Source organism: Pleurodeles waltl, chromosome 6 (genome assembly GCF_031143425.1).
Source record: "Pleurodeles waltl isolate 20211129_DDA chromosome 6, aPleWal1.hap1.20221129, whole genome shotgun sequence".
Lineage (NCBI taxonomy): Eukaryota > Metazoa > Chordata > Amphibia > Caudata > Salamandridae > Pleurodeles > Pleurodeles waltl.
Window position 1 is genome coordinate 184,939,277 of NC_090445.1, and position 19,406 is coordinate 184,958,682.

Here is a 19,406-nt window from a genome sequence, read left to right on the forward strand (position 1 = left end):
TTCTACATGTAAATGAAGACAACCTAGAAAAGCACCTTTTCTGCTTCTGCAGAGCAATTCACGCCACTCTGGGAATACATTAATGGACCCCAGGGGGGTGCGCCCCACAGTTTGAAGACCTCTGCCCTAAACGATTCAAACTGTTGATGGTTCACCATACACTTAAAGTCTGGTTCGAGATAGCGCTTTACTTTTCCAGGTCTCCTTTGGAAATCATACCTAGATGCTTTCCCTTCACAACAGTGCTTCGTCTAATTATGCCGTAATATGAGGATTACCCTGGTTTAGAGGTATAATCATTTATGCCAGTTGGTCATGTCAGAACAATAGCTTTGTCTTCAGAGTTATGTCAAGGCCATCATAATACTCCAGGAAGGTATTGGTGACCAGGAGAAGAAACAAAAGATTCCACATCAAATGTAATAGTGATTCATCTTTTGTTGGTGCTACTTGACTACAATGCTTTTTCTCCAGTTTTTTCCAAGCTTAGAATATGCTCACTTCCCCTCAAATAAATTATGATTTGCATCATACCTATTGAACCTGGTGTTCTCCTTGGACGTATTTATTTATTGCTGGAAAAAGCAATGAGATACTAAAGATTTATTTGGAGAAAAATTTGCAAAATGGGCTAATTTTATCATCGTGCTCACTAACCAGGCCCCAGTATTTTATGCATCAAAAAGGGATCAAGATCTTTGCCATTGTATTAATTGCAGTCTCTAAATTAAGTTAAATCAATGTTCCTTATCCTTTACCTCTCCATCAAGGAGATTATAGTGTTCATCAATGATGTACACATTTTCATTAAACTAATATGCAAAATGGATATCAGGTCCCGCATATAAGGGAGGGTGATGAGTTGAAAACGGTTGTCCATACCCAATTTGAACATTTTCAATGTGCAGAAGGTCACTTGAGTTGTAAATTTCTTTTTCCATTTTTGAAAAATCTCTAGATTAAATATTTTCTCATGTTTTGAATTACGTTGTATTGCTCTATATGGATATTTTTTTTTCGAAAAACCCTTTTGGGTCTCAGAAAAAAGGACATGTGAGTCTGGTGTTATCAGGACTCCAGCAATATAATTTGTCTTAGAAGCCTAAAAATGTGAATTTGAGAAGGAATCAATTGCATGCTTTGGATCTAGATTGAATGGTTCAGGTATTTCCATGGATCTAAAGAAAATATCAGCAATATTGACACAGCCTTCACCTACTAATGGAAAAGAGACTTACTTCTTTATTTCTCTTTTTTATCATCAATCTATTAATTTGCTATATGCTGGAATGATCACAGTGAAAGGGAATTTAATACACACAGAAGGATGCTATTTGTGCCCCAATTTTATGTCGTTCTGATACTTCTAAGAAATGTATTGGGGAAACAGATGCCTCTGAAAAATCTGAAAGGGCCCCAGTGGCTACCCCCAGGTCTACAATACGGTGGGGCGCCCTGGAGCCAAACTCACATATTTGCGGGTCACCTCTCGTGCAACACTTCTCCCCTTCGTCCATGAGCTGGGTGCCTGGGCCATCAATCCCCTGACTGTTTTGGCAGCCCTGGGATTGCTGGGTCTACAGTGTGCATGTCGGACTGGCCATAGCTAGACAGCCAGCCAACCCAACATGCACACTTAAAGGGGCAGCAGTCAACCTGCAATTACAGGATAAAGCCCCGGCTTATGCCCTCACGCTCGTGCTGTACACAGCGTGAGGGCAAAATAAAATGACATTATAAGGCCATTTTATTTATTTGTATTTGCCTGCTACACTCGCAGCTGGCGGGGTGACGCTCCTCCACTCCGTAGGAGGAAAGGCCCCTGCGTGTTAGAACTTAATGAGGTTGGTAACTGAAAGCCTGTCCTAGTCTCTGAAATTAGGTAAAAGAGGTACATGTCTAAAACTGATCTCATTGCAAGGGCAGAAAATCCTTAGTCTAGTATCTCTTAAAGTGTAATAGATAAGGCATTCAAATGTCACACATAAACACGTCACACATAAAAGTGCTGAACACCTAAAAATGTCACACATATGCAGATTGAAAACTTAGCCGCCATGGGGAAAGAATCTCTTTTTCATAAACTGAATAATTCTGTTCACTGCCTGACAAAACATGAATCAAACAAAATAAAGTATGTTCTTATCCATCATTTTATTGTTTTTGTAACTGCAGGGCCCTTCAGGGGCGGCTCCTCCGCAATGGCCTTGGAGCATCACCCCCCTGGCTAAGAGCCAGGAGATGAAAAATAAAACAATAGTTAAGCTATTGTTTTATTTTTCATCACCTGGCTCAGCCAGCAGTGCAGGGAGGGGCGCGGCTGAGCCACGGGAGGTGGGAGGGAGGAGCAGGAGAGCACACACCTAAGTGTGTGTGTTTGTTTGGCCAGCCATCTTAGGCCGGCCACACACACATGCGCACGTAGGTTTCTCTAGCTTGGCTGTGTTGAACAGTCAGGCTGGAGAAACTGCACAGGCCTCAGGGTTGTGTCTGAGTGGCAGACCGAGCCACTCAGACCAATCCTGGCACTGCTTTTATGTTTGATTTAGCATGAAAGCAGCACTAGGATTGCTGGGGAGCCTGTGCTGGTAGCCCAGTGAATGATGGGACACCAACCATTAGGAGCAGAGGAAAGCGAGGTGGCAGGAGAGGGGGGGGGGGAAGAAAGTGCTTTTTATTTTTTTTGTCCCCCGTCATTGTCCTTCCCCCACATCATATTTGCTGCAGCCGCTGCTGGTACTTTCTAAAAGCCAATGGTTTTTCAGGCGGCTGGAAGGCACCTGAGTCCAGACTATCTTGCCAGGGAGGCCCGTAGCAGTCATGAAAACCATCATGTCTCTGCAACCAAAACTACAAAAAACAAGAGGGCTACAGGCCATAACCTACTCTGCCAACATCTGACCTTCTTGAGTCCAAGCATATCACAGGGGAAGCAGTTTTTAGGTGCTCTGGCCTGTTGTAATCTATCTGTGAGCTTTTAGCCATGGCCACCACATGCCCATCACTATCACTCATTCATGGGCTTGCCTTTCAAAAGTCCTTTGTTATCATTGGTAAATGCTTTACATTTGTCTCCCCTTGGGGCAGTTTTATTACCGCCTTGGCAATCAACCCTGTTACATGGTTAATTGCATGTTTTCCGATACATTTGACTGCAAGAGAACTTATTTTTCCTTTTGTGTCTCTCCTTCGCGCTCACGCTAATGGCAGCCATGGCGCTTTGAATCGGCTCGCTTATGTCAACGTTTCATTTTCAACATTTCATTTTCAATTTATGTGGCCAGAAAAGTCCAGTTAGGAATTTACAACGCTAATAGCTCTACCTCGAGCAAACGCGAGACCCACTGCTTTGCAAATGCTTGTTAAGTACTGCACTGTCAGTGTGCATCAGCCCCCTCAGCATTCATAGCTCTCCTTTTTAAAGATTAAGGTGGTCATTACAACCCTGGTGGACAGTGTTAAAGCGGCGGTAAAACCGCCAACAGGCCGGCGGTAAAAAAATTGCAATTACGACCGTGGCGGAAACCGCCAACAAAGACAGCCACTTTAACACTCCGACCGCCACGGTGGTATAAACAAACAGCGCGGCGGTCACCGCCAACAGACAGGCGGGAGACAATGTACCGCCCACACTATTATGACAGGCCAATCCGCCTCCTTTTCCGGGGCGGATTCACAGCGGATAAAAACACGGCGGAAACAGGAATTTCAAAGGGAAAACACTCACCTCTACACACCCCACGAGGAACGAGGACACCATGGACCCAGAACTCCAAATTCTCCCTGCGATAGTCTTCCTGCTCCCCTACCAGGAGCACGAACGCCGGCGGCGAAGACCACGGTGAGTACTGCCCCTACGACACAGGGGAAGGGGAGGCAAAAAACAAGGACACACACACGCAACACCCCCACCCTCACCCACTACAACACACACAAATGCATATCAACACATCACAGTAACACCCCCAAACCCCCGGAAGAATGCAAAGACAATGTCAGTCTCCACTGGTTCTGGAGGGGGCCTGGTGCCCAGAGTGCTTCATATTGTTAAGGACAGAGGTAGTGGATGTCAGTCTCCACTGGTTCTGGAGGGGGCATGGTGCCCAGAGTGCATTATTCACCCCGTGACAGACTCAGTTGCGTCAGTGCCCCTGCCGCTCATGGGCTAGTGGTGCTTGAGATGGCGGTGCCCTGTTCAGCGGTGCTTGAGATGGCGGTGCCCTGTTCAGCGGTGCTTCAGATGGCGGTGCCCTGTTCAGCGGTGCTTCAGATGGCGGTCTCCATTGCAGGGTCTCAGCTGTTGGCGGTCCTTCATGGCCCAGCAGGGCTGGCGCTGGCGGTCCTTCATGGCCCAACCTGCCATTTGATGGCGGTCCTTCATGGCCCAGCGGGCCTTTTGCTGGCGGTCCTTCATGGCCCAGCTGGGCTGGTGCTGGCGGTGGCCTCCTGGGCAGCAGGGCTGGTGCTGGCGGTGCCCTCCTGGGCAGATGGGCTTGTGCTGGAGGTGGCCTTCTGGGCAGCTGGGCTTGTGCTGGTGGCGGGCTCCTGGGCAGCTGGGCTGGTGCTGGCGGTGGCCTCCTGGGCAGCAGGGCTGGTGCTGGCGGTGGCCTCCTGGGCAGCTGGGCTGGTGCTGGCGGTGGCCTCCTGGGCAGCTGGGCTGGTGCTGGCGGTGGCCTCCTGGGCAGCAGGGCTGGTGCTGGCGGTGGCCTCCTGGGCAGCTGGGATAATGACAGTCTTCTCCGCCGTGCAGCTCTTCCCAGACTTGCCGGGTTTCTTGTGGCCCTTCCCCACCTTGGAAGGTGTCACAGCTGACTCCACACTCCCAACGGGAACCCTGGGAGCGGCTTTGGTGGCTGGAGTCTTCACCCTCTCCCGCCGGGCACTGGCCAACTTCTGATGCTTCACAGGTGGGGGACTGTCTGTGCTGTGGCTCCGTGCCACACTGGCTGCCCTGGTGGCCGGTGCACTCCACATTCCGGTGACTACAGGCACCACTGGTCCCGGAGATGTTGTGGCTGAGGTGCTAGTTCGGGACCTTTGAGACGGACGGGGTGGGGGAGGTGTGGGTAAGAGGTCAAGGTTGGACAGGAAAAGTTTTTTGGAGACACTGGGACGGGTAGCTGGAGGGGGTTTGGGAGTGGAGGAAGAGGTGGTGGTTGTAGGAGGTGTACGTTTGGTGACTTTGGGTGAAGGTGCAGGCGCTGGAGGCTGTCGTGAGGTGGATGGCTGTTGGGTGGGTGTGTGCCTGTATTTGTGTATCTTGGAAGGGGGCATCACAGACACACTGGGAGAGGACACAGGGGACGTGTGAATGGTAATGGGGGTGGTGACTGCACGTGAGCGGGGTGTGGTGGTGGGTGTGCTGGAGAGGGACGTAGTGGCTCTAGAGGTACTGCATGCAGGTGTGAGTGTAGACGAAACTGGGAGGGCGGAGGGAGACGAGGAGGAGGGGGACACAGTGGAGGCAGTGGATGTTGGTGTGTCTGCACGTGTATGATGCTTGCATGAGTGCCTGTGGGATGTGTGGTGCTTATGTTTGCCTGAGCTTGCCTTGGGTGTTGAGGTGTGTGCATGTTGGTCTGTAGGTGTGCTTGGGATAGGCTGAGGTACAGGGGATTGAGTCGGGGTGGAGGAAGTTGGAGGGGGGCCAAAATAAATCAGATGGGGCTTAATTGCCCAGGATGCAACACATAACAAACACCACCAAGAAAAAACCTGTTACTCACTATGGGACCCACCTTCTCCCCACTCACCAACCTAGCCACAACTCTCCAGAGTTGTGGCAGGCTCTGGGGCTTCTGTGGGTGGCGTTCATGTGTCCTCATGCCAGGTGTCGGGAGCTTCGTCTCGCTCTCTTTGTCCTGGAGGCAATGCTGACAATGAGTCTTCTCTCCTCCTCATTCGTGGTCTTCTTCGGATTGGGTTGCGGTGTGCTTGTCCCCGTAGACTCCTACACTGTCCTGCTGTCTGCACAGTGTTCTCCTCAACATGCCTCCCGATGGTGCACCACCTCCCTGCATCTCACTTCTGCTTTGTAGGGCTTGTCTGCCCGTCCTGTAAGTGTAAGTCCTTTGTTCATGTCCAGGACTTTTCTCGTCTTCCTGCCTGTTCCTTGATGCTGCATCCACTTTCTTTTTCAGCTGTTTCACCCCCTTCCTCTGGCTGTACGGAGGACGAGGACTGCAGACTGGACCCCCAGGTAAGGAGGGGCCACGGATTCAATGCATAATCTTAACATGAAAGGCATTCGGTATTCACATGGTTCCACATGAAACCAATTGGTATGCCACTTTAAACAAGAAACTCAAGTAAAGCTGGCCAATGTGCTCTTCATTCGAGGACTTTGCATTTTCTATTTCTGTGGCCACTTTCTGGGCAGTAGCAAAGGGATTGCGGGTTAACGGCAAGCCTATTGCTTCCCAAGACCTCTCACACCTGCCCATAGAGCCTGATATCTGCCCCTAATTACTCACCCACAGTACTGCAACTCCCTTGAGTTGCTGAGGGCCAGTCAGTGTCCTCCAGGGTCATCCACCACTCTTCAGTATAGTTAGTAATATGATCCACATTCCCGTGTTATTGTGTTGAGTTATTCCATTATGATTCTCTTTTGAAATGTATTCTTGGAATTGGATCTGAGGGGTTGAAGAGAGGAGTAGATTTAACAGTGGCTGGAGTTTCTTCATCTTTTAACAAAGACTCAACTCATCTTCACCATCTCGTTTGGATTATTGCCTTGCATGGCACCACAATTTCCTTATCCCAATCCAAGATGGCCGAAACTCGTGTTAGATGTGTCACAATAGTTAATGAATCATTGCTGGGCTCTGTGGATTCTCTGTACGCTCTGTAGTTCCTGTTGTGATTCCTTGTTTCTTGGCACTGCTGTTTGGCCTGGTCAGCTGCAAGGTTTCTAATGCCATTTCTGTGAACTACGAAGTCCCTCCAAGCGTCCCTTATAAAACCAGCTGCAGGAAGTTGGCTCTGTATATACTATTTCAAAGTAAGAAATAGTGTGCACTGAGTCCAAGAGTTCCCCTTAGAGTTAAGATAGTGGCAGAAGTAGATAATTCTAATGCTCTATTTTGTGGTAGTGTGGTCGAGCAGTATCTTTATCAGAGGGTAGTGTTAAGCATTTGTTGTACACACACAGGCAATAAATGAGAAACACACACTCAAAGACTTACTCCAGGCCAATAGGTTTTTATATTGAAAAATATATTTTCTTAGTTTAGTTTAAGAACCACAGGTTCAAGATTTACATCAAACACTTTAAATGTATGGTACTTCACTTAGATACTTTAGGACGTTTGAATGAAAACAATAGCATGTACAGTCTTTGTAAAAATAGCAATAAGCTATTTTCAAAGTGGACACAGTGCAAAAATCAACAGTTCCTGGGGGAAGTAAGTAAAGGATAGATTAGGAGGTAAGTAAAACACTTACAAGTCTCAGTTCTGGGGCATAGGCAGCCCACCATTGGGGGTTCAAGGCAAGCCCAAAGTTACCACACCACCAGCTCAGGGCCGATCAGGTGCAGAGGTCAAAGAGGTGCCCAAAACACATAGGCGCCTAGGAAGAACAGGGGTGCTCCGGTTCCAGTCTGCCTGCAGGTAAGCACCTGCGTCCTTGGGGGCAGACCAGGGGGATTTTGTAGAGCACTGGGGGGGTACAAGTAGGCACACAAAACACACCCTCAGCGGCACAGGGGCGGCCGGGTGCAGTGTGCAAAGCAGGCGTCGGGTTTCATAGGTTTCAATAGAGGGACCCAGGGGTCACTCTAGAGGTGCAGGCAGGCACAGGATGGGCTTCTCGGGACACCACCACCTGGGCAAGGCAGAGGGTCGCCTGGGGGTCACTCCTGCATCGAAGTTCGGTTCCTTCAGGTCCTGGGGGCTGCGGGTGCATTGTTGGTTCCAGGCGTCGGATCCCTTGTTACAGGCAGTCGCGGTCAGGGGGAGCCTCTGGATTCTCTCTGCAGGTGTCGTTGTGGGGGCTCAGGGGGGTCGTCTCTGGTTACTCACGGGCTCGCAGTCGCTGGGGAGTCCTCCCTGTGGTGTTTGTTTTCTTCAGGTCGAGCAGGGGGCGTCGGGGGCAGAGTGTGAAGTCTCACGCTTTCGGCGGGAAACATGCAGTCTTTGAAAGTTGCTTCTTTGTTGCAAAGAAGTAGCTGGTTTTGAACAGGGCCGCTGTTCACGGGAGTTTCTTGGTCCTGTAGTCCAGGGCAGTCCTCTGAGGCCTCAGAGGTCACTGGTCCCTGTCGGATGCGTCGCTGGAGTAGGTTTTAGAAGTTGGGGACTGGCCGGTAGGGCTGGGGCCAAATCAGTTGTCGTCTTCCTCCTTCTCTGCAGGCTTGTAGGTCAGCAGTCCTTCTTCTTTCTTCAGGTTTGCAGGAATCTGATTTCCTGGGATCCGGGGAGCCACTAAATACTGAATTTAGGGGTGTGTTTAGGTCTGGGAGGGCAGTAGCCAATGGCTACTGTCCTTGAGGGTGGCTACACCCCCTTTGTGCCCCCTCCCTGTGGGGAGGGGGGCACATCCCTAATCCTATTGGGGGAATCCTCCAAACTCAAGATGGGGGATTTCTCAAGGCAGGGGTCACCTCAGTTCAGGACACCATAGGGGCTGTCCTGACTGGTGGGTGACTCCTTGTTTTTCTCAGTATCTCCCCCAGCCTTGCCGCCAAAAGTGGGGGCAGTGGCAGGAGGGGCATTCATCTCCACTAGCTGGGATGCCCTGAGGTGCTGTAACAAAAGGGGTGAGCCTTTGAGGCTCACAGCCAGGTGTTACAGTTCCTGCAGGGGGAGGTGAGAAGCACCTCCATCCAGTACAGGCTTTGTTCCTGGCCACAGATTGACAAAGGCACTCTCCCCATGTGGCCAGCAACATGTCTGGTGTGTGGCAGGCTGGTAGGAACTGGTCATTCTACACTAGAAGTCGGTCATCTATTCAGGAGGCATCTCTAAGATGCCCTCTGGGTGTATTTTACAATAAATTGCCCACTAGCATCAGTGTGCATTATTGTGCTGAGAAGTTTGATACCAAACTTCCCAGTTTTCAGTGTAGCCATTATGCAACTGTGGAGTTCCTGTTTGACAAACTCCCAGACCATATACTCTTATGGCTACCCTGCACTTACAATGTCTAAGGTTTTGCTTAGACACTGTAGGGGCACAGTGCTCAAGCACATATGCCCTCACCTGTGGTATAGTGCACCCTGCCTTAGGGCTGTAAGGCCTGCTAGAGGGGTGACTTACCTATGCCACATGCAGTGTGTGGTTGGCATGGCACTCTGAGGGGAGTGCCATGTCGACTTAGTCATTTTCTCCCCACCAGCACACACAAGCTGTGAGGCAGTGTGTGAGGGGTCCCTAGGGTGGCATAAGACATGCTGCAGCCCTTAGAGACCTTCCCTGGCATCAGGGCCCTTGGTACCAGGGGTACCAGTTACAAGGGACTTACCTGAGTGCCAGGGTTGTGCCAATTGTGGAGACAAAGGTACAGTTTAGGGAAAGAACACTGGTGCTGGGGCCTGGTTAACAGGGTCCCAGCACACTTTCAATCATAACTTAGCATCCGCAAAGGCAAAAAGTTAGGGGGTAACCATGCCAAGGAGGCATTTCCTTACACCAGCTTTTAGCATTCACGCTTCTTTTGCAAGCATACTACTTCCACTATTCTGTTTCAATTAGTACACACTCACACTTTGATCATTAAGGAAATCATAAACTTAAAACTTGGGGAAACTGGGCATGTCACAACTGAAACCTTCACAGCCACTATACCAGACTCTTTGACTTCCAAAAACAAAAACATTATTAATACAGCACCATCCACGATAATAACACAACTTCTATACTACACTAGACCATCACAATAATAACCCAACGGCAACACCATGCTAGACTCACATTTTTACCTTCCACAACAAAAAGTCTTTCATACTCACCAATCCTAGCCTGGATCACCTCAGTATCATCTCTCCATAAGACAGCACACTGCAGAACAATGTACCTCAGGACACTGCACCTGACCACGGAATTTTAAAATTAATTAAATAAGATTCCCAGCATTATCCACCAAAAAGTGATAATGCTTTCCTTCTATCAGAAAGGGTAGATTCGCGGGATCAGTGAGAGGCAAAGTAGATTCAAAACTGTATCAAAAATAATTTACCAAACGGTTTTCCCTGCATCTTTTTATTATTCGATTTATACAGCGATTATAGTTAAAATTACAGCAGAAATGTAGCCAGCAACAACAGCATCATAAAAATAATATCAAGGACATGTTAATTTGTTAATTAGCTTCCTCTTCAGTGTAAGTGTAGGGTCATGCTCACTGGAGAGATGGAATGTTGGTAAAGGAAGAATGTCATGGAACTAAGGTTCCAGAAGGAGTGGGAGAAAGGAGCAGATGAGAGGAGAGGAAGCTGTGTGTCTTAGATGTTGCTGGGGGTTATATGAAGTGTTAAATCTGTTTTCCAAGGAATAAAGAACTGAGAAACCAACTACCTTCATGTGGCTGCTACAGTAAGCCTACAAATAACAACTTGGGGCCACATGTACGAAATAAAGGTTTTGCGACTCACAATTTGCGAGTAGCAAAACCTGATGTACAACAGTGTCAATGACACTGTTTGTGATTCGCAAGGGGGTCGCAAATGACCTACCTCATGAATATTCATGAGGTAGGTTGCAATTTGCGACCCCATTGAGAATGGCCGCCCTCACAAGGATGGTGGCCTGCTGGAGACAGCAGACCACCATGTCTGTGACTGCTTTTAAATAAAGCAGTTTTTTTTTGTTTTTTTTTTAAATGCAGCCCGTTTTCCTTATAGGAAAACGAGATGCATTTTAAAAACAAAAAATGAAAAGTTTTCTTTTCATTTTTTCAGAGCAGGCAGTGGTCCATAGGACCACTGCCTGCTCTGAAAAACATGATTTTGCTGCCATTCACAAAGGGGAAGGGGTCCCATGGGGGAATGGGTTAGCACCAGTTTGAAGCTAACTGCGATTGTTTAGTGACCGCATTCGCGATCTCAAAACAATCATACATGGGACTGTGACTCGCAATTAGGATGGGAACACCCCTTCCTAATTGCGACTCGCAAACCCTTTTTGCAATTCGGTAAAAAGATTACCGAATCCCAAAAATGGGTCTGTACATCCCAAATTGCAAAATGCTTCGTACATGTTGCCCTTGATCCTTTTAGCTTTTATTGTCTGTACAGATGTTTATGTTGTTTATGTATATGCACAAGTACTATTTCTGTAGGGATGTTTCTTAACTGTGTATAAGTCTTGATAACGCGTCCCGACCTAGGTGCTTTACTTACATGGGGACTCGTTTTAGGCCAATGAACCCTTTGACCCTGATTGGAGACACCTTAGAACGAGATAACTATTCTGCATTTCAATCACTAGATCAATAACCTCATCAATATTTGCAATATCGAATCAGTCAAATTAGTTAATTGCATTAATAGGAATTGAAACACAACATGGCCTTTCAGCCATGAATAACCACACTCAATTTAGTAAGATTTATGAGATTTATTCCCTATTAGTTACACTCTATTAGCAAGTTTATTAGTCTCAATACCAGAAAACACATCAATAACGTCACAATATGGCAGCTGGAATATGACTGAAGCAGAGCAAAGATCATGAACATTAGAACAAAGCACGTCGTGAACATGAATCAACTTTAGCAGAGGAACATCAACACGTTATTCAACAAAGCAAAGATCCAGTCATTTGTCTATTTGCACTAGTTTTAGTGGACTCCTTATCTAACCTCTGATTAGCATCGGCATGTTGGGCTTCATGCAAAACGATTTTATAACACAAATTTAGAAAACATCTAACTATGGTCTCTATCAAAAGAGCAGTTGGTACCTAGAAAGAAAAGGCAAACAGACAATTACAAATTTCATCATCATATAGTTACCATCCGTAAGGGGGCAGCATACAGAATCAGTCTTCGTCCTCAGGACAGCAGTCGGTCCACATCAGCCAAGATAGGACAGCAAAGTCTCGGCAGAACAGGGTAAGTAGGAATACTTCCCTCAGAAGGAGGAGAAGTAAATATCGGGCAAGGCAAGAAGGGTGAGGATGGTTTAAAGTATCAATAGCAAGGACTAAGTCAGAATATCAGAGCAACACTAAGAGTGTCCCTCTAATGTCTCAGTAAGAGACACGAAAAATGGCTGAGTAAGAGTGGCAGGATAAAGGCGCGCAATGGCTGATTTCTCCTTGTGACACGTCGTTAAATTGAATTTGCCAGACAAGTCTCTAATTTCCAATTGGTCAGTATTTGGTGCATCGTTATCTCTATCCAATAGTCTGTTGATCACATTACTAGAATTTTCACCTAAAACAGTTCTCATGCAGTTTATTGGTTCCTGTGATTTACGTCTTCAACGGGTAGAATGTCAAGTAGGAAAAGTTACACTCCTCGTTTCAGTCAGTAGCTCCATTGTCTTTACCAGTTTTGGGCGATCTTCTACCTGTTGGGAATTACACTGTTGCATTCAGCAAGAATGTCTCCTTGAGCAAGTCGGGTCTCATGAGAAAGAATTTACTACGGTTACACAAATCTCTAGCTTCTGGAAAAGTACATTTTGATGTCCTTCAGCAAGACAGCACATTGCATGTTAGAAAAACACATTTAATATGAGACCAGGCAGCTAGGCCCAGACCCTTGCTACCTAAGGCCTAATGATTAATTTAGCAAAACCTTAACATATAACTCTCAATGCTAATATAAAATCATGCATTAGTACATTATTAATTCATTATTACTCAATTTCATTAATCATCGTATAGATTGGTGGCCACTACCCGTGTGCACATTTCAAAAGCGGACATTAGTAGTGCATTAATTCCATTTCTCTACAATCTCGTTATACATTAATTTGCAAGCACATCACTTTAATATTGAATATAAATGTTACACTCCAACAATCCCTCCTCTGATGACTCTTGTCATCACACAAATCCTTTCTTCACAATTCGTTCATTTTCTTATCTCCTTCATTTCTATTTCCTCCCTTGGTTTTGCCTTTTCATATTTTGCTCTGAAAATGTTCTCCCTTTTCTTTTCTTCCCTCCTCGCATTATGTTTTGCCAAATTTGCTTTAATCCTTTTGCTAATTTTGCATGATAACCATAGCCCAAATAAACAAGCCAGAATAATTATTATTCCCTGTATTAATTTTCCCAATATCCCATGCCAAATAGTACTAAACCAGCTTCCCACGTGAGCAAGTCCCTTTCCAACCTTTTCCCAAACTCCAGGTTCCTTCAATTCCTTCAAATCTGCACTATCTCTTGTTAGGTTAGTAAGCATACTTCTAATCTCATTACTATTGTCAGGTATGTAGGCACAGCAGTGACGCTCATTAAGCATCTTACAGACTCCGCCACTTTTTGCTAAAAGAATTTCTAAAGCAAGCCTGTTTTGAAGAGTCATAGCCCTCTCCGCAGCTAGTTCAGTATCCATCAGGAGTATAGCTCCTGTGAAATTTGTCAGCATGTAATCCACAATAGTAGACAACTTCTGAATCTTTATGGAGTTTAAGACAACCCCTACTGAAGGAATTATTGCTCCAAATATATCCCCTACTACACCAGCAGCTGTTTCTCTCTTTTGTCTAGTTCGAAGTAATTCAGCCACTTTCTGGAATTTCTTTAAATCCTCTAGCTGGTAAATCTTTGGGAAAACTATTCCCAAATAACATGCCCCATATCATCCCTTTGGAAGACGGTAATAAGCATTAAGGGCCACATGTAGGTACAAAAAAATTAGCGACTCGCAATTTGTGTGTCGCTAACTGTAATGCAGGTAGAATTTGCGCAGACAAATTGCGACTCGCACCCGGAGTCGCACCACAGATAGCGAGTCCACTGTTTGCGAGGTCACTTTTTGCAACCGCGCAAAAAACGGACTCGCAATTTGCGAGTGGGTGTCGCAAATTGCGACTGTGCAGAAAATTGAAAGCAGGTGCTGCAGAACACTCCAGAAACCACTCCAGAACACTCTGGAAAACACTTCCTGGCACATGATGATGACATCACAGCCAGGAAGTTTACAAATACACCTGGGAGGAGGGAGGACCACACCCTTTTTAACTGCAGCACAGCTAACAGAGCAACAGCAACCATGGCTGACACTCCCAGGAAGAGAAAGCTGAAGTTTGCAGAGAAGGAGCTGGAGGTGCTCACAGAGGAGTGCTGTCAGCACCATGATGAGCTTTTTGGGAAGGCAGCCCTCAATGTGCCTGACTCTGCTGAAAAACAAATTTGGCAGGAAATTCAGGAGAAGGTAAACTCCCTGGGGGTCAGCCACAGGAGTGTGGATGAACTAAAGAAGAGGTGGTACGACCTCCGCTCCCAGACCAAGGAGAGGGTGGCAGAAAGGCTCCGGGAGATGAGAGGCACAGGAGGGGGACCATCTTCCATACCACCACCCACACCCCTGGAGGAAAGGGTGGAGGAGACCCTGGAGCTGGAGTCAGTAACTGGATTTGGTGAACTCGACACCTCTGAGCCCGGAACATCAACCGGTGAGTACCATGTGATATGCCTGTACCCCCATCAATGCCATACCCCCACCCACCATGTACACAGGGGCATGCACAACCAAGATAGCTCCATTTCAGAGTAGCATATACCAGCATGATGCATTATGGGCAATGTAGTCAAGTAGGCAGTTAATAGGCAAATGTTTATTAGGAAGTGTGCAACAGATAGTAGACACTGACAGTGTTTTCCCCATGTCCCACAGGTCTCCCACAAGACACCAGCCAGGTGCCAATGGTCAGCCAGCCCCATGAGGAGACAACAGGAGCAGCCACCACTCCCACCTGCACCACCAACACCATCCCCTCTATGGCAACACCCGCTGCAACAGTGGTCTCGGAGCCTGCACCAGCAACAACCAGGAGTGCCACATCACACATCACAGGGCCTCCACCGCTGCGCAGGTGACGCAGGATGAGGAGAGCAGGGCTGCAGGCAGAGTCAGGGCTTCCATCCACCACACCGACGGAGGCACAACTGCTACGGGGTCAGCGCCTGCTGAATCAACAGTTAGGGCGATTAGTGGGGTTCTGCAGCGCTTCGAAAGGAACCATGCAAACAGCATGCAGCAGGTTCATGCACAACTGGAGGTAATTGGCAACAACACTGGTGACCTAGCCCTGTCAATGAGTGAACTGGTGGCTGGACTGCTTATGCAGAGTGAGGGTGCGCAGCTCAGGGACCGCCAGCTGCTCCAAAGGCTGGACAGGATGGCCTCCTCTATTTGCAGACTGGCAGTGAACACAACTGGGCTGTCAAGGAGAACAGTCGGCCTCCAGGTTGAAATGGGCCACTTTGCGGGTGATGTGGTAAGGGGCCTGGGCCGGATCACCCATGCGATAGACCTCATGGAGGCACTGCAGGTGTCCAGGGGTAGAGGGGACACCCCACAAGACAGTGAGGAGGGCTCCACTGTCAGCAGTGTCTCTGCTGGTGACACCAGGGTGCTACGGAGTGGGAGTACGAGGCAGAGCACTGCTGAGCAACCTGGTACCAGCCAGGCTGTCCCTGATGTTGGGGCACATGATGGCAATGTGTCCCATGCCAGGTGGACTTTTTGACGTCCCTGAACAGTTTTTCATTGTATATAGTTTGGTTTTTGCACATATTAAATAATTTGTTTGTTCCACTTAACACATGGAGTGTTTGTTCAATTGGTGAGTATGGTAGAAGTTGGCACATACCTTCCAAAGTATTGGGTTGCAATGTGTTCCCGTCTCAGTCTGCCTTGATTTGCGATGCTCCTATCCCCATGATGGCGATGTGGTTGCTCTTGCTCTTCATCCTCAGAATCTGGGTCTGCAGGGGTGAGAGGTAGCCCACGTCGGGTGGCAATGTTGTGCAGGATAGCGCATGCAACAACTATTTTGAATGCCGTTATGGGGGTAAACTGGAGGGCACCTCCACTTCGGTGAAGGCATCTGAACCGTGCTTTCAGCAATCCAAAGGTTCTTTCAATCAAGTTCCTGGTCCTCTTATGTGCACTGTTGTATCGCCTCTCACATTCATTGCTGGGTGTTAAGTACGGAGTCAGTATCCATGGCCGTAGTGCATATGCACTGTCACCTGTTGGGCACAAAAAGTACACTGTTAAAAAGTCCTGGTTGGTGTGCACATTGATCTGTGTGCATGTCTACAAGGTGTATGCAGCTCTACCTAGGAGGTATCCGTCTCCAAACTCCCCACGTTCCAGGCGTTGGTGTATCCCACTGTGCCTAAAAATGTAGGAGTCATGAGTACTGCCTGGAAATTTAGCTACAATGTCAGTGATGACATAATGGGCGTCACATACAACCTGAATATTGAGTGAGTGGGTACACTTTCTATTGCGGAACAGATATTCCAGGTTTGTAGTGGGGCACATTTGAATATGTGTCCCATCTACACACCCTATGACATGGGGAAAGTTGGCAATCTGGTAAAAGTCCAACTTTGTGCTGTTAATTTCTGCCTCATTCCTGGGTAGGTATATGTATCGGGACATGTGTGTGAGTAAGACATCAGCCCTGAGGAACCTTGATAGTGCACTTTGGGATACCACACCTGCCACAGCAATGACCCCCTGATAGCTCCCCGAGGCCAAGAGGTGCAGTTAGCATAGCACTTGCACATGCGTAGGGATGGCGCAGCCGCGCACAGTCTGGCGTTCTAGCTGTGGTTTGAGTAAATCTATTAAATCTAGTATAGCTGCTCTGCTAAGTCTGTATTTATCATAGATTTCCTCCTCAGTTTGCTGGAAGAGTGTCTGCCTTGTTCTGTAAATCTTCTCCTGTCTCTGGCTCCTCCTCCTCCTCTGCTGGGCTGCGTGGGCTCTCCTCCTCACTCCTATCAGGTATATCTCCGCCATCTTGAGTAACCCAGATGCCTTCTGGGTCTCCTTTTATACTTTGGTAATGGTTACCACCTGCTCTGAGTTAGTGGTAAATTGGAAGTGCAAAATGGGCTTTTTGCGACTAGTCGCAATTTGCGAGTTGCTATTGCATATGGTTTGCGACTCGCAAATTGCGACTTCCTATTTGCGGGTCGCAAAATGGGGTCGCAAATTTTGCGAGTCGGTAACGGCTCGCATCGCTTTTTGCGAATCGGAAATGGGATTTTTACATCCCATTTCCGATTTTGCGGAGTCGATTCAGGCCATTTGCGACTCGCAAAAGTTTGCTACATCTGGCCCTAAGTCCGCAAATATAATAGACCCCTGGGATCACTTGATCAATTCCATTTAACATGAATGTCCATTTATTCTGAAACAAAAACACTTGCTTACCTTCACTCGTTCCCACAAACACATTATCATAATATGACTTTGGCCGTGTTATGCAAAGCTTACCTACATGTCAAGCGTCTAAAGCTAGTTTCCCTTGTTCCCCAATTCCATTGTAACTACCACTACTAAGAAAGGATCGTTGCTCCAAGCCTTTTTCTAATTTCCCCTTTAAAATCCTTCTTCTATCTTCAGTATGATATAAAAAGCTTTTCTCTACATGTGTAAGCAAGCATGTCAAATTATTGCGGTGTGCATATGACGTACTAATTGTTACTCTAGGTTCAAAGAACCCTTTAATCAGCTTTATGGCATAATATTTAGCTACACTGTTCAAGTCTTCCATAATAGGCACAAAAGAGAACATAAGATCATAGTTAGAGTAAAAATATTGCACTTCTTCTTGGTTATAGAAATGAGTTAGTAGTAAACTACAGCTTATCCCATAAGTTAGTGGCAAACTGTGATATGTAACCCCCTCTTGCACCGAAACAGGAATTTGTGTACACACATAACAAGCTTTCGCATCCATAGTGTCAACATACTCACTCAGCAAGCAATAGAAAACATTAGTAGACAGTTTCCCCTTTGTGTTAGTTTCCTCATGCAGATACTTCGTATCTTGCTCAAACCTCTCCCAAGGTGTTAGTGTAGCAGTCTCAGAAACTGTGGCATTGTTAGCTTCACTCTCATCCACCAATCGCATCTCCACAAACAAAGCTATAATGAATATCACACACAAAACACCCAAAGCAACACCCAAGTATTGACAACTTCTACTCCCCTCACTGTCATCTCCCGTACTAGGCATGATCTGTAAAGAATCAGAAAGTAAAGTGCTATAAACGTAAACAACAAATCAACTGAGGATGGTTAAAAGCTCTCTCATTTTTTTTTTTCAGCAAGGCTAAGCAAAGCCTCTCTTTAGCAAGTATTTACAGCTTTCTCATTCGCTCCCAGGGTCCTTGTCAATTAGGTTAGCAGCTTGTCATAATCCGTTTTCAAAAGTCAATTCAGGTTAACAGTGACACATCCAGTAATTTATCAGTCTCTTTGCTCGGGTTTCTCAACTCAATTTCAACTTAACACAGTCTCTTCTCCTTGTGGCCAAACTCAGGTACCATAGTATTGACCTGGAACTTCTTGATCAAAGCAAAATGCCAAGAACTCTTTGCCACTCAGCTGACGTTGCATAAGCCCATTCCGGACCTACGTATCTTCTGTTTGCTATTCTCTTTCTTTTCAATTTGCGGTCACCTTGCTGCTCTCCTTCACTCAGATCTTCTTTCCTTGTTGTAGCTATCTCCTCCTCAATTGTCTCATCGACAACCACTTTTCCTTTTGTCACTTGCTGTCCTGGCCACTTATCTCCTTTCAGTGTCCCTTCATAGTTTGGCTTTCCTGGTTGCGGTTCAACGCCCTCCTCTTGTGCTATGGTGTTCTCTCTTGCTGGACCTGCAAGCGGCTCAGTAGGAGTATGGGCACTCTGACTTCCTTCCGCCTCAACTCCTTTGCATTCTGGGTTTGTCAGGGGTTCAACTTCAAACCCGTATCCGTCTGCTTCTGGGAGAACCTCTCTTTGGGTCAGTCTTCCTGGTGCCTCAGTTGAGATAGGCTCACCGTCACCCCTCTGGATATCTGTTGCTGTTTGAATGACCAAGCTGTTCTCAACGGGCTCTCCTGTAGTCTCAGTTCCCCTTTGATTACTCTCTGGCCCTGAAACTTCCTTTTCTGTAGCTGTTATTTTTGACAACTCAATTTCCTCATCAGTTTGACACGTCACCTTCTTTGTGTGACTGGCATAGATCTAGTTTGGAATTCCCACACACTTCACAGCAGTAGTAGTTGTCAGTATCACTTTCATACGGCCCCTTCCAATGTGGTTCCAAACACGACTTCCTCACGTGTTTCTTGACAACAACCCAGTCACCAGCTTTCAGGTTGTGTCCTGGATCATTTATCGGTGGCAGTGTGGTTGCTTCCACCTGGTGAGAGAAAGAGCAGACCACGTCAGCCAGACCCTCACAGTAGTCCAACACCATATCATCCGTGATATTCAC